The sequence below is a fragment of the Nilaparvata lugens genome, chromosome 12 (assembly GCF_014356525.2).
Source record: "Nilaparvata lugens isolate BPH chromosome 12, ASM1435652v1, whole genome shotgun sequence".
Lineage (NCBI taxonomy): Eukaryota > Metazoa > Arthropoda > Insecta > Hemiptera > Delphacidae > Nilaparvata > Nilaparvata lugens.
In genome coordinates this window covers 24,340,805-24,363,425 of record NC_052515.1, presented here as the reverse complement: position 1 = coordinate 24,363,425, position 22,621 = coordinate 24,340,805, and the positions used below count along the sequence as shown (strand labels likewise).

Below are 22,621 nucleotides of genomic sequence, written 5' to 3'. Positions count from 1 at the left end.
ATGGGTGTCTAAATCAGGCCAGTTCCACCAACTCACGGAAATTACGAGCTCAAAATAATTTATCTGCTCTTGGTAGGCCTAGTTCGTATTTAACAAAGTCTTAATCTTAAACAAATTTCCTTCAATTCTCACATCATTCCAACATTCAAATGTGTGGCAGAGAGATCCTAGAGTCCTAACTCCCCCCTTAATACAGGCAATTATTCAATTCAATTTTTAATCTCTCTCTTAGTTTCTCTAACCAATCAACTCATCTCTTATGGCCCCTGCCATTTTCTTTGTACAAGCCTATGGCTCATGTGAGAATCATCTTTAGCATAGGTTTTTATGAATAGTAAAACACTATACGTTCCTTGTAACAGGATCAAACCAATCAATATTATTTTATGTCTTCATCAGATATCAACAAGAAATTGGAACTGCACAGTGTATATGAATGTTTTTGAGAAATGTGTTTGATATGAGTCATGTATTTGCCATACATACTTTTTTATTTATTTACATCAATAGAAAAATTACAACAACATATAGAGGCTTACAACAGTTTTATGCCAAAACAAGCCTCATTGAAAAACAATTGTTTACACATACTGAATAATAAACAGATATATACTGCAGAAATAATCTCACACACGACAATATAGCCTCACAGCGAAAACAAAACATGAGATGTTGGATACCATTTTGCATGAGATGTACATTACTCCACTTTCATTCAATAAATTTCTCTCGAACCCTATAATAAAGAAGCGAATCCCGCATACCGTGGCTGCGTCGAGGAAGTGACAGTGATTGGAAACGACATCCAAACTCCAAGTCCCATCAGTTACCATATTGAAAATACTCTGCACAAGACACAACTGAGTCCGGAAGTGGAATGAAATTATAATAATTGAGTAGAATAGCATAAAAATGCAACGGTCAAGTAACAGCATGCGAGATATCGCATAGAGCTCTCTTATTTTACCGTCATTTATTTTCTCTCACTCACTCTTCCTTTCATTCTCACTTTCTCTCACTCTCTCAATTCTCTATCACACTCTCTTTCAATCTCCATGTTTCTCTCTATCACTCTGTCATTCATAGATAGATATCGGGGCACCGAGCTTCGCTCGTTATTTTTATTTATTGATAAACAGAACACAATTCTCTAAAATGATCGTGTTATATATTTCACAGCTGGCTATACGTCATCTTATGAATTTCGTGGATGCGATATTTTGATTTTTCACATACTCACTTTTTTACTATCCACAGCTGTTTCAGCCAAGGATGAAATATCCTTTTAATGTCGTTCAGCAAGTTTTCCCAAGGATGAGACCTAGAGCAATCGAATCTTTATATCATAAACCTAGTATGTTCCAAATTTCGTGGAAATCGTTAGAGCCGTTTTCGAGACCCGTTAAACATCAATAACCAGATATAAAAATAGCCAGATATAAAAATAACCATATATAAAAATAACCAGACATAAAAATAACCAGATATATAAATACAGAAATCGCTCGCTTAATATAATAGGATTTTGGCTTCTTCCCCGTCCATTCAATCAATTATTTTCTATCAGTATCTTTTTCTCTCTCTCATTTTCTCTTCCTCTCTCTCACTATCAACCTCTTCCACTATCAATCTCTATCCATCTATAAATATCATTTTCTCTCTTATTATTCATTTTTTCTCTTATTCTTCAATTTTGGCTTCTTCCCCGTTCATTCAATCAATTATTTTCTATCAGTAACTTTTTCTCTCTCATTTACTCTACCTTTCTCACACTATCTCTCTTCCACTATCAATCTCTATCCATCTATAAAACTCATTTTCTCTCTTATTCTTCATTTTCTTCATTTCTTATCTTATTCTTCATTTTTCTCCATACACCTCTCTGTCCTTCCTCTTCTTTTTTTGTCAAACTCACTAGCCTACTCACTCTGTCTTCCATAAACTATTTCTCCCTCTCATTTTGTTCATTTTTCATCCGTATTCTCCGTTCTTCATTTTCACAAATCTTTCTCTTTCATCTCTCACTCCGTTCCATACAGTTTCTTCTACCTCCTCTTTTCTATTCTGTACCTCTTGCTTCTCTGATATTCTGCACTTATTACTTTTCTGATATTTCCCTTTCTCTAAAATTCAATTAAAACTTATAGAGCACTGATCGAATAAGAAGCATTGATCTCATTCAAGAGCGATGCTGGCAGTTTAAGGTGAATCCAACCATAGCACTCCAACTTCAAGTTGTACTACAGTAGGCTACTACAGAATGAAGGTGAATTTTTGTACTACACTTGTACTGCTAGTGTCATGTATAACTTTCACTGCATATGATATAGTTCAAGAATGTTCATATCTATAGTTCAAGCTGTTGGTCAGATAATCATAGCTCGCAAAAATATGGAGTGATAATTGAGTGTACAATAGATTATGGTGTACAGTGTATTCCATTATTGTGACAAGAAATTATAGTATCAACAGACCAAGGCAATAACTACAGTATAATGGGAAGTTAGCATGACACTAGAATGAAACGATTTCTCAAGTCCGCCAAAGTTGTAAACAGCATACTAAGTTTTAGCTAGTGTAGATATTCAAACTATTAAAATAATAATGATAGAGTGAATGAATGAATATCTGATGAATGAATTCATAGTCATGGAACTATTCACACTCAGCTCAAAATAATAGAGTGAATGAATGGATATCTAATGGAATGAATGAATAAAATCCATAGTTATGGTACTATTATTTTTTTTTTTTTTTTATTCATTTACAATGCAAATGACACTAATGTAATAACATTGAAAGATAAAATGATAAGGTAGTCCTTGTGCTATTTTTCTTCCAAATTTATAGGTGACAAAGTCCAAGATAAGGTTAGAATTTCACGTGTACAATTTTTATAAAATTTTGATTCAAAATAAACACTAAAACTATAAATTTTGAATTTAGATGGCTTAAATTGATGAATTAGATGGAAATATTTCACTCAATTACCACTTTTAACGAATAATATTGTGTTATTTAAGAAAATTTGGAACTATTCAAGAAACACAAACTCGTAAACACTAAAGCTATACACACTCAGCCCGGCGAAGCGAGTATGAATGGTTGAATTAAAACTAATGGAAATGATATTTTCACTGTACCGAACATGTTCACTGATACTGATATGTGGGAATCTACATAATATTTGAACCTAATTCAATCTGACTGATCATAAGTGAAATATTAGCACGTATTTCATCTGTATTTCAAAATACACAACATAGATAACAAACAATCAACGAATTCATAATAGGTATAAAATCTTGGCATTGTTTGTTTGGTGAAATTCGAATATGGCAGGGCCAGCAACATGTACGTATGGCCGGGCTGAGAGGTCATTGAAATCAGTTCATTGTTGAAACAAGCAGTAAGATGTATTTCAAAATTCTAGCGCTTCTTCACCTTCTATTTACTTATTACAGCTTATTCATCTTTTTTACTTTCTACTTGATAACTGAGTTATCCAACTTTAATGAGTTACACATTTTTCTAAGACACTAAACTTAGATTAGGGAAAACGTGTCTTAGCATAGAACAAGAAGACAAAGTTCAGTACCTATGTTGAAATCTCAGAAAGTCTGCTTGTTATCTCTCCCATTGATTGACAGAATGGGTGTGACCATGTTTAAATACTGTAAACTCATGAAAAAATTTGTTTGTTTTCAGGTTCCAGTAACAGGAATAACAAAGTCACGTAGTCGCAAACTTTGGGAGACTATTAGGTAAATATAAAATAATATACATGTATCTTCAAGTTCAATTAATGGATTATCAATTAGATATTCATCTCATTCAAGTTACACATTCAAAAAATCAAAACTCTGATTGGGAGAGAAACAATAACATAATTACACATAAATAGCTAGAGGGATTAAAATATAATTATTCAAACTATTTTTTTGAAACTAATAAATTGAATCCAAAACGGTCTCTCTCCCGAATCTATATAGGTAATAAGCCAGTCTGAATGAGGCTATTTTAACAATAATCATTTACCAAGTCTTGTTTTACACCATAAAACTCAATCATTCAATCATAAGCTTTTTAAACTATTTAAAGAGTTTTGAATTATTCTTTTGAAAATTGTTCAATGAAAATACAGTACCACTGATACATGCTGAAATAGATAGTTATCAAATATAATTAGGAAAACACAATTTGAAACGAGTATGCTATATATTCCACCTTTGTTCGATCAAGTTTCAACTAATACTATTGAATAATTATTGTTATAGTTTAGTTTCTATTATCAAGTTTCTATTATTTTTTATTTGATGGTTACTTTATTTTATTCATCAAATGAAGTTATTTCCGTAATTATACATAAGGTAAATTATGTAAACAATTAGTTTTTGTCATAATTTTATGTATTGATGTGCAATATAGATAAATTATGAATTGAATTGAATAATTGATTGAATAAACCGAGGAATGAGTAGAAGAAGGGGATAGAAAGTAAGATATGATAGAATAAGAATTAGAGAAACGAAAATGAGGTGATCGAGGAAAGGAGAGATTATAATAAGAAGGAGATTGATTGATTGATTGAGTACTTTATTCATGTAGATTACAACAATATATACTGGCTTATACACTTATATACAATAGCTTACGATACAGCAAAATTATAGATGAATTTACATAATATAGACTAAGAAAATAATTATTGAACTGTATATGATATGAAAAAAGCAATTTGTGATAACTATAGATAATATTGTTATGCATCTACATAAATTGGCGGAGCTTTGGACATATCAATGTTTATTCTTCGGAAAGAATATTCAAAATATCCTTCCCACTAACTAGAGAGAGAGAAATAACTAGAGAGAAATAACTTCCCACTAAGAGAGAGAGAGAGAGGAAAAATTGGGGAAAAAGCTGCAGTATGGACTCTACACTACATTATACTCATCCTACTACGAAGTAGAGAGTTCACTGAAAATTAGTATGGATAATAATTCAGGTGTACTCTATCTGCACTGTAGTTCTAGTATGAAGCTGGTTCCAAAACCCATCTCCATTTAAATTATCCACCTGACTCACAGCAATTTTCACTTGCCCAACTCTTTACCTATAATCAAACCAAATAAAACCGGTATTGGATTACAGTAGTGAATCCACTTATTTTGCAACCAGTATAGAAGATGTTCTCCGGTTAAAATTGAACAGGTTTATTGCCAAAAATAGCAAATCCAATGGGGATTGAATCTTGACATTTGAGCTGATTTCGCTGGTGCAGCAGGATTCCACAGAAATCGTGATGAATTGAAATGCTCAGTCTATAAGATATCGAAATCATCCTTAATGTCTTTCAGGTGTTACTGATTGCTTAGGAAAAGTCCTCAATATTATCATCCACAGAAGCAAAACAATTATACTGTAATAAAACTGATAAAGAGATCAACTTCTCACTACACAAAAAGTGATAAAAGAGACTTAACAATGAACAAGGCTGAATCAATTGTGTTACTTTTCACTTTTCAAACCCATTTGACGAAACAATATTGCTTCAACACAGGAAGTGGATCAGAAGTGAGAAAGGTACATTCTCTGAGACGGTGGTCAAACAACTGATTATTTTTCAATGACGCTCCTGACCTCACTAGACAAACTATTGAGAAATTCATTTTTGATTGGATCATTTACTTAATCCTTCAAGGCTCAGTACTTATGGAAATGGAAATAATTCTCTTTGCCTTCCAAGTAAACGCCAAATAATAACTGATGCATTACGATAATGTGGTGGAAAAAGACTGTCAATCATTAGACTCCTGCTTTCAATTGAACAGCCTTGAAAACTAGAACCATAAAAGAACCATAACTCTATCGAATATTTTTTTTCAATTCCTCTGTTGTAAATGGACAGGAAATGAATAGGCCACATGGTAGTGAATTAATAGAAACATGGTACAAGAATACGGCTTAAAGGTGCGTACATATTGTCACGTTATTCTTTATATTTAAATAACGATTAGCCTCCTGCTTGGCATCAGTCGGTAAAGCATGAGATTTGATATAATTATATAATTAGGTCGTGGTTTTCTAATAGTATTCAGTCTTAAATCTTTCTAGGCCTAGGTATGGCTTCTCCTATAACTCTTGTAATTCAATAAATAATAAATATATATAAATATGATACTTATACTATAGTGTTGAGGAATAAAAAATAAATTGCACACCATAAACGTTTCATACATATATTACACAAATAATGCAAAAAATAAATCGAGGCAAAAAATATATATAGAGCGATAAAAAATATAATATAAAAATAGAACAATAATTGAAATCAATAAAAATATCACAGGCTAAACTTTATATTCTAGATTTATGGCACGAATCATTACCATGTGCCTTTATCTTAAAATCATATGCATTCTGTTGCATGTAGCTGCGATATGCGCTTGCTAATACTTGTCGACTTGGACAATTCAATTAAAAATGTGTGCTTTAAGATCAGCTTGATAAATTAGCCACTAATAATCCAAATATATATATATTAAAATCTCTAGTACTTAGTAGATTTTTTTGTATCGAATATATATATTTTTATCTCAGGGTGCAAGATTCGGCACCTGACGGAATAGGTAGAGCCATTCATCTAGTGAATTAGAGCTATAATAAACTATCGCAAATTGTATTGCAAAAATTAAATATCATATGCATATGTTTTAATAGCCTAGATTTTGTACTTCTTTGATTTAATAGAAATTTCTGAAATATTGATCTATCTTTTTTCTTTTAATAAAATACCTTTAATACTAATTTTACTTGCGCAAGTATTACTCTTATTAATTTCTTAATTTATAATAAAAACCCTTTCGGCGAGCTAGCTTTGATTATTAGATTAATTCGAAGCACTAGGGCGCCCATCACTAATTCAAATTTATCACTCACGTGTCGAAAATCTTCTTGTAAGCCGCCGATGTCGATCCAACTCCATGTGGTCCGGGAATATGGTAGCCGGAATCGTCTCCTCCAAGGGGTTATAAATTTATTTAAAAAATGAAAGTGACTTCTGCTTCACAATAGCATCACGAAGTCTTTTAAGAAATTTAATAATTTACTTTAACTTTAACTTTTACAAAATCATTATCAAGGTACTACGCTCTAAAATATTTGGGGTCCTCTCCTGGTGGCATTTGGCTGGCGAGTGCTGGTTCTCCTTTCTCAAGTTTTACAGATCCTATTTCCGACTTTCAAATTAGCATAAAATTTAAATATCTTAGTCCTCCGCCATTAGGTTCAAATAGATCTTACAAAAAATGCCAAAATATTGCTTAGATTGTATGATTAATAATTTCTTTGCATTCGAGCCATCGATAACATAGACTATACAAAGTTTTAACACAAAATCTAGTACATTTATATAAATATATAGAAATATTTTTGAATTGGCCTACAGTTGCCGCCTATTAACTGCCGTTTTACTATTGGTGCATGCAAATTTTATTCGGTATTCATGCGCCTGGTACCTCTTATTTCCTGAATACATTAATTATTTTATTTGGTTTTTTATTTATGCTCTTTACATGCTAGCTAATATTCTATACATTATATTAATTCCATGCTACCTAATAATTAGCCACGTGATCAGATGTTTTTTCACATTGCACACCATCTGATTGCAATAAGCTCTGCCAAGGGGTTTTGGTCAGATTCTACGTTTCTCGGTTTGATCGATCTCTAGGTCACCGATCCATGAATACATGTACATAACCTCAATCTTCAAATATTTTATATAATAATCTATTTATGAGCAATAAATTCCTTCAAATCCTTTTTAGGTTTTTGTACCATTTAGCCAGAACAAGCTGATGCTATCTAATCTTAGTTATTATCTATTGGCGATATTAGCCAGTTACTTTATTTTCAGACCTATTACTGTTTCTGTTAGGAATTTTATCTACCCAATTTAATACTTTACACGCGCCCCTGGTTTGAATTCAAAATATTTGAGAATCACAATGTTTTTAATGAAAACCCACCCTTCATACATCGATATACACTATACTTTATTTATAAATTATACTCTCATACTTCTATCACAGTTCGCAGACATATTTGCTGCATCTCCTTTATACCTTTATCAAATACAATAACAAATTCTCTCCTCAACACACATAAAATATCATAAATATAAACTTCTAAACACACTCCTCCTGATAACACTTAAAACATAATATTTTTAAATTCGCCGCTTGCAGGGCCGCCAACCTAACTACACACATTTCATATTCTCATAAATGATTCCTTTTAGACAATAATTTCGATTCACAAACTTCTGGGCTTATATCTTATAGTATTTCTTAGGTCTTAATACAAATAATTTTCTATACATCAGGTACAATATTTTTCCTTTGCTAATGGCTCTTTGGTTTTTTGGTAGCTTGTATTCACTTTAGGTCTTTTCAGGTAACAACGTGGCATAATTAAAAGTAATAAATATAAAACATATAAATAAATACCGACATTAATAATATGATAAATAACAATAATAAATAACAATGATAAATAACAATTTTGGGGTAACTATACTTTTTCATAATTCTATGTTTGCAGGCATTACATATTTGATTCAGGTGGCCTTGCCCAGCTGGTCACTGATTCTACAGAATTTGCTGTCGAATTTCATAATTAACCTAACTGCTGCCTTTTTTTCTCTTTAAAGGTAATTTACAAATTTTAAATATACTATCCCCGCTTGTGTCCTTTTTTAGTGGATGTAGCTAATTTAATTACACATTTAAAAATTATTCTTTTTCTTATTGCAGGCTTCTAACGGCTGGAAGGAATTAAAACATTGGATTGTTGCCACGCGTCCTATGCCAAGATTAAAATTATTAAGGAAGGTTAGTAATCGGTTTGATAATAATGTTTTCCTTGATTTCTTATCATATTTATTTCAAATTCGATGATATTTCATGTAGAATTGTTGTGGTCTTCCCATATCTTTTGACTTTCTGCTTGTAGCTATACTATAGGCCGGTTGGTTATCTACTGTTGATTGTTGAGGCTGTCCTAATTGATAATTTTTTCATCATAAATTTAAAGCCCTTGTATCTTGTATACCTTTTTAAATAATTCCTTGATTCATTAATGGTAGTTCCTTTCAATCCATTCTTATTCCAATCATCATGTAATTTTAATTCATCTTTCCTCTTATGTTCATTTAATATTCTTGATCTCGGCTCATTATAACTCAATAGGCTTATAACAATAAACATTTTTATAATATTAAATTTCCAATTATCAATCATAGATTCATTTATCAATAATAATACAATATTTTCCATTCTATCCACAACACAGTCTTTTATTAATATCACAGCCATTATTACAAACATTAAACACCATATCCAAACATTTATCATCTTTTTAATAGCATAATCTCTCATCATATCATATCCAGGTACTTTCACTTTCTTAATATTATTTTTTAATTCTTCCAATCTTATTAGCCACCGTTTATCCTTCATATATCTCCATAAGTAGTCCATTTCGTTGTTGCCCATGCATGAATCTGTAGTAGTCCTTTTAGTTCCATTTTTAATCCAACATGAATCCATGGTAGTTTCGTAAGCAGCTCCGGTTTTGTTCCATTCATTCGATCCGTTTTTATCACATTTCCTTAGCCCATTATTCCGGTCACATCGCTGATTGGCTCTCTTGAAGCGTATGTGCCGCGGATGCAGGTTGTCGGCTTCCTGTCTTCCTCGGTGCTGGTCCGGTGTTCTTCTTTGCCTCTTGAAGCGTGCATGCGGCCGGTATGCGCGCGCGTGGTTCCTCCTTCGTCGCTTCTTCCGCCTCCGGGCCTTGCGATGCATGTTCTCCTGAATGCCGTCCTCTCTGTCCTGATGTCGGCCGTCCGGTGTCCTCGGGCGCTTCCGCCTCCGGGCCTTGCGGTGGTCGCTCCTCTTGTCCGGTAGTCCGTCCTCCCTGGTGTCAGCCTCTTGGTCAAAAATTTTGGGGTCCTTTGTCTCCTTCGGTGGTGTCCATTGGTGCGGGTGCATGGATTCTGTGCGCGGGTGCATGGTGGCGGTCAAACCAGGTAGTATGGTGGCGGTCTCTGGATATGCGGGCTGCTCTTCCTGCGGTGATGGATCGTCGGTAGTGAAGAGGATGCTTAGTAGGGATTGATGTTTGCAGGATGTTTTAATTGCATGTTTGGCGGCGGTTTTTTGTGGTTGGATATTGGGGGTATCATATAATCCTGGTTTATTAGCTGTAGTTTTCTGTATATCTGGTGGCGGGTCGTTGGGTGCTGGGTTCCGGGTTTTTTGTTGATTCAATCCTATTGCATGTGCTAATGTATAATTTGTACTTACTTGTTGAGGTGGCGGTTTATAATTTCTGTTGTAATTGTTTTGTGTGTGATTATTATGTGAGTTTAATCGATCACGGCCATCATAGTGATTCTTACGATTGCTCTGCTGGGCATAGTGGTTGGTTGTGCGATTTTGAAATTTTTCATTATTCCAGTTACCATTTTGCCTGTGCTCATAGCGGCGTTCAAATTGAGGAGCAGATCGGTAGCGATCATATGATACCGGTTCATAATTTTGGCTGTTATACTGATTAAATTTTGAGTTATGTTGATTTGGTGCGTATCTCTGGTCTGAACGGTGGTTTGATATTGCCATCACAGACTGTATGCCATATAAATGATTTATCAGCTGCTTGCAATCAGTAATGGGTTGTGTGGCGAGTGCCATTCTAACTTGATACGGTAGCTTCTTTAAAATAATACTTGCTAATGCCGATTCATTAATGGGCTCGCTCAATTGAGAATTTTTAAACTGTAGGGCAGTGACGAAAGTGGTACATGCACCGTCTAAGTTAGGGTTGAAATCGCATGATATATGTCCGCTAGCACGTCCAACTGTTTACTTCTGCTCCAATACTGTTCCAGGAAGACAGCTACAAACTCATCCAATGATGTAAATTCATGGGCTCTACTCCGAAAGAACATCAGGGGTTCGCCAATCAATAAATTAGTCAAACGAAGACGCAAAAATTCCAAGAGGTAGGTGCAAGAGTTTGTACTAATTTTATCTGATCAATGAATGGTTGAGGTTGCAAATGGCGATCAGTATTATCAAATTTTCCTAGTCCTTGTAATATACTATGTACGTTGAGGTTGTCTGTTTGAATCCCTTGAGGTCGTTGTTGAATATGATTTTCTAATGCTGTTATTTTTTCCTGTGTTATCTGCCATTGACTATTATGTGTAATTTTATTTGCGTTTATTTCTTGATTTAATTGAGTCAGAGTGGATTTTTGAATTAGTAGAGTTCCGTTTAAAGCTTTACAGGTTTCTGTATTTTGATTGATGCTACCTTGCAGTTGGTTCATTTTTGTGGACATATTAATCTGTTTATTTTGTATTTCTTTAATACTGTTATATTTTTGTCAACTGTAGTTGTTAATGTTTGATTGGCAACGGTAATTTGTTTGTGGATTTCTTGGTGGCAATCGGCCTTAATGTTATTTGTTATATCCTGAATGGGTGTAGTGATTTGTATGGTTAGGTTATCTATCCTTTCATTGAGTTCACATGTAACCGTATCCAACCTTTCCGATAATCCTGCCGTAACTTTATCCTGACTTTCTTTTTGTAGGGTTATCATTGCTTTTAATTCTTCCCTATGATTCTCTACTTTAGTTTCAATATTATCCAACCGTTGTTCTACTGATTTTATAGCGCCTGCGGTCTCTTTCATGCCCTGTTCCACTGTTTGTTTATTTTCCTCCTTTACTGTAGCAATCTCTTTTTTAATCTCCTGCATCATATTATCCATTGTTTTTTGTAACATAATATTGAAAGTACTGCTAGTTTGTTCCATTATTACCTTTTGAAGCGGATCTAACTCTGTGATTGAAAATATACTTTGTTTGCTCAGGTGTGACTCGGCCTCCGGCGATGCGGGTTCTGCAGGCTGCTCCTCGCCCCCTTCAAAGTTGATCTCTACTATCCGTTGATTCAATGGTGTGTCAGCGGCGTCGATTCGAGTGGATGATAGAGGTTGCAGACCTGGTGGATCGAAGACTATCGACCCGACGCTTCCTGGTTCCCTTTCTCGTGGCGTATTGGCATCTACCGTGGTGGGGTTTGATGTGCTTGGAGTCGACAAAGTGGGATCTGTGCAACCGCCGTACATATATGAAACTTCAGAGTTTGCGGGAGTGTGATTCATTATATCAAATATGATAAATGCTAATTAAAAAGTGATAAAAATGATAAGCGAAAATGCTTAAAAAAAAGAGACACAAACCGGGACTTACAGTGAAACAGTGATGTGTAAAGTGTTTGGATACTCATACAACAAGGTATTTATACTTAAGTTTTTTATAATGCTCTAGCGCCCCCAATGTTTTGTTTTAATTTATTCTTGGCTAGTTTACAGGCTGTGACTTATTTTCCAACCGGCTTAAACACATAATATATTTTTGACTAGAAAGTAATAGCAGTTTAGGCTTATAAAATATAATCTCTCTCTATAAACATGTATTTTTTTTACAGTACTAATAATATAAAATTTTCTTTAAAACATATAATTTCTCTTTATTTAAAGCTATTGATTCCCCAAAAAGTAATACAAATTTCCCTTCGCCAGTTTTCCTCAAAACTCGTATAAGTTATCTATAATTTTCAATATGGTTATTGACTTAATTTCAAATAATTATTCAATGAGCTTGGCTCTCATCATCAGCCCCACGTTGGGCGCCATGTCTTTATGTCACGTTATTCTTTATATTTAAATAACGATTAGCCTCCTGCTTGGCATCAGTCGGTAAAGCATGAGATTTGATATAATTATATAATTAGGTCGTGGTTTTCTAATAGTATTCAGTCTTAAATCTTTCTAGGCCTAGGTATGGCTTCTCCTATAACTCTTGTAATTCAATAAATAATAAATATATATAATATGATACTTATACTATAGTGTTGAGGAATAAAAAATAAATTGCACACCATAAACGTTTCATACATATATTACACAAATAATGCAAAAAATAAATCGAGGCAAAAAATATATATAGAGCGATAAAAAATATAATATAAAATAGAACAATAATTGAAATCAATAAAATATCACAGGCTAAACTTTATATTCTAGATTTATGGCACGAATCATTACCATGTGCCTTTATCTTAAAATCATATGCATTCTGTTGCATGTAGCTGCGATATGCGCTTGCTAATACTTGTCGACTTGGACAATTCAATTAAAATGTGTGCTTTAAGATCAGCTTGATAAATTAGCCACTAATAATCCAAATATATATATATTAAAATCTCTAGTACTTAGTAGATTTTTTTGTATCGAATATATATTTTTATCTCAGGGTGCAAGATTCGGCACCTGACGGAATAGGTAGAGCCATTCATCTAGTGAATTAGAGCTATAATAAACTATCGCAAATTGTATTGCCAAAAATTAAATATCATATGCATATGTTTTAATAGCCTAGATTTTGTACTTCTTTGATTAATAGAAATTTCTGAAATATTGATCTATCTTTTTTCTTTTATAAATACCTTTAATATAATTTTACTTGCGCAAGTATTACTCTTATTAATTTCTTAATTCATAATAAAAACCCTTTCGGCGAGCTAGCTTTGATTATTAGATTAATTCGAAGCACTAGGGCGCCCATCACTAATTCAAATTTAATCACTCACGTGTCGAAAATCTTCTTGTAATCCGCCGATGTCGATCCAACTCCATGTGGTCCGGGAATATGGTAGCCGGAATCGTCTCTTCCAAGGGTTATAAATTTATTTAAAAATGAAAATGACTTCTGCTTCACAATAGCATCACGAAGTCTTTTAAGAAATTTAATAATTTACTTTAACTTTAACTTTTACAAAATCATTATCAAGGTACTACGCTCTAAAATATTTGGGGTCCTCTCCTGGTGGCATTTGGCTGGCGAGTGCTGGTTCTCCTTTCTCAAGTTTTACAGATCCTATTTCCGACTTTCAAATTAGCATAAAATTTAAATATCTTAGTCCTCCGCCATTAGGTTCAAATAGATCTTACAAAAAATGCCAAAATATTGCTTAGATTGTATGATTAATAATTTCTTTGCATTCGAGCCATCGATAACATAGACTATACAAATTTTAACACAAAATCTAGTACATTTATATAATATATAGAAATATTTTTGAATTGGCCTACAGTTGCCGCCTATTAACTGCCGTTTTACTATTGGTGCATGCAAATTTTATTCGGTCCCGACTCTAGTAAGGTTCCTGGTTCTGGTAATCTTCTGAAAATATTTTATAAATCTGTATTGCTTATAAATTGCTTGAACACCATAAATCAAGATGCAGATTCATGATTATAGTATTTTTTGAAAGAATATGCTGGTTTGTTGACTTCGAATATTCCAGATTATAGTTTTTTTTAAAGAATATACTGGTATGCTTCGAATATTCCAGTTAAAATAGTTCTAACAGAGAAAGGCATAAGTAACTCTAGAGATAAAAGAATATTGGACTAGCTTTGCTAATCTAAGTTATGCCCCAAATTCAACGTGCAGTCTCATTGGACAATGACATGTATGCGTCATTCACAAGCTTATTGCTTCCTATTGGTAGTGAGCTATGGAGGTAAAATGGCGACTACTCAACCCATTGACCAATCAGACAGCTCCTTGGATTTGGAGGCTCACTAATTCTGCCACTTCCCCAACAATGCCATGATATTGCCCTGAGAAGTTTATTCAACGATTAGAATGCAAAAGAAGAGTTATTTATTTATTCCAAGACTGACTGAACTAGAATGTTCAAATTAGTTTCACAGTTTCAGCTGGAAGGAGGGCCTGAAGAACCTTAGAATTCTTCAAATATTAATGCATATACAAATAAATCAACTTGAATATTCTCTAGTTGGTTGATAGTACTGCTGACTATTTTGAAAAGAGTCCTAAATTATCATCCACAGAAGCAAAACAATAGTTATACTGTAATAAAACTGATTGGATAAAAGAGACTTAACAATGAACAAGGCTGAATCAATTGTGTTACTTGTTACTTTCCAAACCCATTTGACGAAACAATATTGCTTCAACACAGGAAGTGGATCTGAAGTGAGAAAGGTACATTCTCTAAGACGGTGGTCAAACAACTGATTATTTTTCAATGACGCTCCTGACCTCACTAGACAAACCATTGAGAAATTCATTTTTGATTGGATCATTTACTTAATACTTCAAGGCTCAGTACTTATGAAAATGGAAATAATATTCTTTGCCTTCCAAGTAAACGCCAAATAATAACTGATGTATTACGATAATGTGGTGGAAAAAGACTGTCAATCATTGGACTCCTTAATTGAACAGCCTTGAAAACTAGAATCATAAAAGTTTAGTAACTCTATCGAATATTTTTTTCAATTCCTCTGTTGTAAATGGACAGGAAATGAATACTAGCCCACATGCTAGTGAATTAATAGAAACATGGCTCAAAGGTGCGTACAGATATACGGGCCGCAAACATGAGCAATTCACTTTTAATCAGCTGATTATATCTGTATTTTTACAGAAACGGTAAGATACAGATATAAAAAAGCTTGGCATCAGCTGATTAAAAGTGAATTGCTTATGTTCGCGGCGCGTAAATCTGTACGCACCTTAATAAGAATCAATATTAGAAATAGTCTCTTTTCTGTTTAGGGCTACTTTTAATATAAATAAAAATACAAATCTCAGTACCCTTCTTTGAATTATTCTATCACAACATGTTTCGGAGATTTATTCAGGATGTTGTGATCAAAAAATTAAAAAAAGGGTACTGAGATTTGTATTTCTATCTATTAGAAATAGTGTTCATATATATCCATGAAATGTGAAGAATAAATAGAATAGAATGTCTTTTTCACTTGATAGCTTGGTGATGCTTTTAAACAGTAATGTTCACTTTATGTGACCACTCAACAACTATATAAAATGAGGGGAGAATAAGAATCTAGGTCTAGTTGGCTGCTATGCGCCTTTATTATTGTTCAGGGGGAAAAGATCTCCATGAGATTTAGATTATGGAGTAATGTGAAAATATGCTATAGTGAGGTCCACATTATAATGACAGTATTTAATCAACTTTAGTTTTGCTATCCTTGTCTATCATTCAACAAAGCCGGTGGTACTATCCTTTTCTAGGTCCACAACGATACCAATTATGTTTTTGACAGTGTAGAAATATAATTAATTAATGCAGAGAATCGGCATCGCCATTCTTTTATCTTTATTCTCTGCCATTATAACGTGGACCTCACTATAGGCTTTTATATTATATTGAAAAGAACTCTCCATTTCAAGAGCTGGTAGGCTTCCATATATTGGAAGTATCTAAATTTGGAAATCTACTTTGTGAACATATTTAAGGACTGAAAATTCTGTGAAGTGGAGAACTACAAGAATTAAAATATTTCGGACTATGTGTAACCCTGTCTAAATTTGGGAGTGGAATAGCACAAGGTTACCTTATTATTTCTCTCCCTATCGATTTAATGATGAACTTATTGTATCAATGAATGAATAAATAGATGAATAAATAAATATTGAAAATAACTCTCTGAGAGCTATTTCAAGAGCTCTTTTAATTGAATAATTATACAAGACTTTTTCTTCATCGTTCACTTGAAATTCAAGTTCATTCTTAGAATATTTAAAGTTTGATATAAGCGTGTTTTTTGGAAAAATTTAATTTGAGAATCGGAACAGAACTAAACCTCTGTGACTCACTTCTAAACTAAACTGAGAAGCCATACTGGTATCATAAATAAATTGTTGTGTCAAGAAATGCAGTTCCAATAAAACACATCAGACTACAGAGTCACCAAAAATCAGGACTGTTAATATCAATCGAACTTCTCTCATCGATGTTTCAAACGATATTTAAATACTGATCCTTGCTATAATCGAAACAATACCCTTGATCTATTATTCACTCATTGCATTATCATCATAATCATCTCACCACTTCATAATGAGAGCAGAGGCTTATGAATAGAGCCATCTCATCTCTGATACTGAATGAGTTCAGTGGATAAAAGAACATTGTTGTCCTTTTCTATCCTTAACAATACCAGGTAACGGATGATCGCGATGATGACTCAACTATAAGAAGAAGAAGGAGAAGAAAAAGAAGAAGAAGAAGAAGAAGAAGAAGAAGAAGAAGAAGAAGAAGAAGAAGAATAAGAAGAAGAAGAAGAAGAAGAAGAAGAAGAAGAAGAAGAAGAAGAAGACTTGAATGTTACTCATCTCACTTTTATTCCTCTTTAAATCTTGTTCTCACTCTTATTCTTCTTCTAATCTCGTTGTTACCATGGTATTATAGGACTTGATCTCATGGCTATAGGTCTTTGAAGACCTCAACTTGCAAAGATAACGCTTGTCACTATTATTGTAATGGGCTCATTGTTCTTGTCGGTACATTTTGGATGATGAAAGGAGAATAATTTATGATTATGATGAGTGATGATTTCTATGGTGTGTCAAGACGTAGAATAATACGAATTTTTATTAGTCAGTGATGAAGATTTATCGTATTATTGACAGGATTTGAACAGAGAAAATTGATTTATCAGATATCATGAAGATAGAGAGAGCACTCTTGCTATTTCTACAAGACGATGAGTAAGACAAGGTGGAAGAATAGAAAGAATCAAATAGAACTCACCTAAGAATTTTCAAATAACTAGCAAGTAACCCGTGCTCCGTAAGGGACTAATTAAAAACTAATGAAAAACTGGACCTACTGAGATCCTGGGCCTAAATAGGCCTATAACCATCCTCGGTAAATTGAGAATCCATAAGCAAAATTTCAAGTTGATTAGTCCAGTAGTTCAAACGTGCTGATGCGTCATTCGTGAATCTCCTATACGGTACGTGTCAGTTATTTCCTTTATTATAATATAGATTATGAAACCTTATAAACTTATTCTTTCATCATTATTTTTTCGCGATTATTTGGCGCAGATACTAAAAGGCTTGGCTGTGAGAAGCCATGAATCATGCATGCTTTGTGGATTTATTACTAGATTTTGCTTTTGAAACTATATTCATTGGATCTTGAACCTGCGACGTTAACTTAACAGAGAATAACAATAGTGGTAAATTGCGATATTAAAATGAGTTTTCAAGTCGTTTGAGCTCAACTCTATCAATGGCTGAGACTAGACACGATGAAGTTTTCCAAATATGGTTTAGTCTCAGCCAATGACAATAGAGCTCAACCTTCATTGGCCAACAGGTGTGGCCAATCGTAGGGCTTCATTCATACAGCCACACTAAATATTATACTACACAATTTTTAGGCTTCTAGACTGCTAGAGATTGATTGATAATATACTTATTGTATAAATGAATATGTTTGTATAATTGAATAAAAACACAAATATGTTGTCAAATTCTACACTGTGTAAGCAATGAAAATAATGTTTTCGGTGTGGTCACGAAACCTTGGTCGTGTACTAAATAAAACAGTGTAGAATTTGACAACATATTTGTATTTTTATTCAATTATGGAACGGTTCTACAATATTGACAATGACTCAGTCAAATGTTTGTATAGATGATTGATAATGACTTAACAACCGAAACTAGTATCTCGAATTGTTCTAATAGATTCTAGTGGTTTTGACAATTTTCTAGACGTTTTCATCCAACATCTACTCTACTCAACATCAGAACATGAGTCTTTACTATGATTCTGGTATTGTGGGAATTGTATGGAAATAATGTCGAGTAGGACCATAGACTGGATGAACAAAAATAAATCTGAGGCTTAAATATGTGTATGATTATATCAAATCTACATTCGAAGATTGAGTACATCAATACCCCCACCCCTATTTATGAGAAGCAATGAAAATCATTTATGATATCTATTCTTGATTGAAGATTTGTTTGTTTTTTGAAGTGTGAATTGCTATTTTAATAGGTGATAGTAGCTTAACCTACATTTTGATTTGAACTGTAGTATGAATTAAAATTTGAGAAGTTTGTTTTGGGCATAAGCCTGATATGCCTTCTTACATAAGTGTAATAATTGTACATGACTAAATAAATAAATAAATAATGCAATGTACGACTGTTATAGAAATAGAAAGAAAAATAAAAATCTCAGTACCCTTTTTGAAATATTTTATCACAACATGTTTCGGACAATGATGCCATTTCCAAGTGATATGAAGTATTTATTTATATGAAGTATTTACTATATAGAAAAGAGATAAATACACTGTTATATAGTATTTAAACGACTAGAATATTCACTTTTCAAGATAGAGAGAAACATGCATAGCCCAGCTTTTAAGAAACGATCAATTCATAGAAATAATGAAACCGGCAGAAATAACAGGGCGATTGTTTTGCTCGGAAAGTGAAAGGAACCAGCACACGCCTGCGTCTGCGCCTAACCTTCTTACCTTACCACTGTTGTTGGAGTCCCTATGATGAAACTCCAGAGATCTGGTAAAGGATTTATGCTAGGAGATTATGTTCACGCTGGTTGACCACCACTGACCAACAGACAGTTGCTGGAAGTTGGGAGAGTAGGTAGAAGAAGGAGAAGGACAAAAACACAGGAGAATTAGAATCAAAAAAATAAGACAAGAGATCAAGAACAAAAATAAGACAGAAGAACAAGAGAATGGGAGGAGAAGGAGATGAAGACGATAGAGGAGAAAAAAGAGTAAAAGGAGGAGGAGGAGCAACAGCAGGAGAAGGATAACAAGGATGAGAAGTAGAAGAAGAAAAGGGACAAAGAATAAGAAGAAGATGAGAGAAGAATGAAAAAAAGAAGAGAAGGAGGAGGAGAAGAACAAGAATAAGAAGAAAGACGAACAAAATATTATGAATAATAAAAAGGAGACGAGAAGAAGAGAGAAAAGAAGACCAAGGAAGAAGAAATTAGAAATATGTGGAAGAAGAAGACAAAGAAAAAGAGAAGTAGTGGGAGGAGGAGGATAAGGAGGAGACGGAGGAGGAGGAGGAGGAGGACGAGGAGGAGGAGGAGGATAAGAAGGAGGAGTAGGAGGAGAAGGAGGAGAATGAGGAGGAGAACAACAATGAGATGATTAAGGCAGGAGAATAAGAACAAAAAGAAGAGGTCAAAAACAAGAAGGAGGAGATAAAATGAAAGGTACTGCACAGTAAACTGGGAGCAATAAGAGATTAAACAACAAAGTTACTAGACAAATATCTTAGCTGCTGCATTCTGAACAGTGGGCACACTTCTATTCCATTGATCAATCTCAATCATTATACAATCATTGTTACATTATCTGAATTATGAATACTTTGAAATACTCGCAAATTTCATGAAATTTGTTATTACTCAACTCATTCACAATCACAACGAAAACGACAGAGAATCTCTTCATGTAGCGAATTTAATAATTATAGTGGTCACTCAATATTGAGTGAATTATTTGAGAGAAAAATTTTTTAACTTTTAACAAACTTTATTAAAAGTTTGAGAAGCCAAAAAACATTTTCTGAAAATTAATAGATATTACAAGAAGGTAATTGATAGGTAATTATCTGAATCATTATTACCTTATCTATGTAATTTTGGAATGGTGTTGATTATTTCAATTTACTTATATGAAAGTGCATTTATTGGATTTGCAATCAATCAAATGGATGGGGAACCAAAATAACACAGAGGATACTTACACTGTGAAAGCGCATGTCGATTAATCATAATGAGACAATATATTTGAATAATAAGGAGAAACGGACATCTCACTTGAATGAAACTAAATTTAGCAAAAAGGAATGACCTTGGATTTTCTTATTCCATTCAACCAAAATAAGGGAATCAATTAATCCATTTATTTACCTATTCAAAATAAGGGAACCCGTTCCTTGGAAGAATTTCCAAAAAAATATTTGAAATTCATATAAAATTTCAAATATATTGATAAATTCATTTATTTAGAATAAGGAACCCTTTCGTTGAAAGAATTTTATTACTCCATGATTCAACCAACATAATTTTCTCTCCAATTATTTAGTCTCATAGCATTATCAAATCTTATTGAAATTGATTTGTATTTATCTCTTTTCTGATAGGGCTACTTGTAATAAAAATAGAAAGAAAAATAAAAATCTCAGTACCCTTTTTACTTTCCTTGCCCTATTACCATAGGTAAGGCAAGTATTGCTTTCCGAAAAAATTAAGGTACCCCAATTTCTAAATTTCTATACGTTTCAAGGTCCCCTGAGTCCGAAAAAGTGGTTTTTGGGTATTGGTCTGTATATGTGTGTGTATGAGTGTATGTGCGTCTGTGTACACGATATCTCATCTCCCAGTTAACGGAATGACTTGAAATTTGGAACGTATAGTCCTTACACTATAAGGATCCGACACGAACAATTTCGATCGAATGCAATCCAAGATGGCGGCTAAAATGGCGAAAATGTTGTCAAAAACAGGGTTTTCCGCGATTTTCTCGAAAACGGCTACAACGATTTTGATCAAATTCATACCTGAAATAGTCATTGATAAGCTCTATCAATTGTAATCTACATAAATAAAGTACTCAATCAATCAATCAATCAATCAACTGCAACAAGTCCTATATCTGTAAAAATTACAGGAGCTCCGCCCCATCTATGCAAAGTTTGATTTTAGATTCTCAATTAGCCTTCATATACAATATAAACAAAAAATTTCAAGAGGAAAAGATTGAGCATGTAAATCTCTGCAATTGATTCCCAGTAACATTTTCACCTAAAATTGAATATAAGCTCGAAATTCGAGAAAATGTGATTATCCAATTATTGCAAACTGTTGACAACTGTTGGTTCTATTAAATCATTCACTACGAAGAGATAGCAGACCTCGTGTGTCTCTAGCGTTATTGTCCTATCACCAGCTGTCTCATATCTTTGAATAGTAGATTTGAGATGCGCGAGAACACTAGCGTCAGGTGATAAATTTTCATAACGGCAAGGAAAGTTTATGAGTGCGCCACACCAGATTTTTGAATTATTTAATCACCACAACATGTTGTGGTGATTAAATAATTCAAAAAGAGTACTGAGTTTTTATTTGTCTTTCTATTTGATTTGCATTGCTGGTAAGAGCCTATGCTTTCAATAATAGAAGACTCCACTTATTAGAAATTAATGCATGGAAGTAGGTCGTATGTTGCAATAGTGTCATTAACTTCTCCATTTCTACCAACTTCAAAAGTTATCAAACTAAATATTTAATGTCCGATTCAATACGAATGACATAATTTATTCCAAACAAATCCGACTCCAAATACCTCTCAATCTTATTTTATGTGACATAAAGTACTCTCAAGGTATTCAGGTTGATTTTTTCTCTATTAACGGGTTGAAACAAGACCAGACAAGGCCTAGTCAAGGTTACCTCGAGATTCAAGACCCGTTACAGGCCTACTCTCTATGCACCTATGCAATGCATTACTTAATAACCTTGCAATTTTATTAGAAGGCGTTCAATCTGACATCACAATAGATTAATCCAGATCGTGGGTGTTTTGAGGGAGACTATCTAGCAGTTTCATGGCAAGCAAAGGTCTGA

At 33.5% G+C, this 22,621-nt stretch overlaps 1 protein-coding gene across 1 annotated transcript in view; it reads left to right on the top strand.

Moving 5' to 3' along the window:
- The window catches only part of LOC111059935 (alpha-N-acetylgalactosaminidase), a 90,023-nt gene that overhangs the window by 4,893 nt on the left and 62,509 nt on the right, over positions 1–22,621 (top strand). Inside the window, exon 2 of the mRNA XM_039439252.1 lies at positions 3,709–3,764. The gene's annotated coding sequence lies outside the window, so the exon portion shown is untranslated. The remainder of the gene's footprint in view (positions 1–3,708; positions 3,765–22,621) is intronic.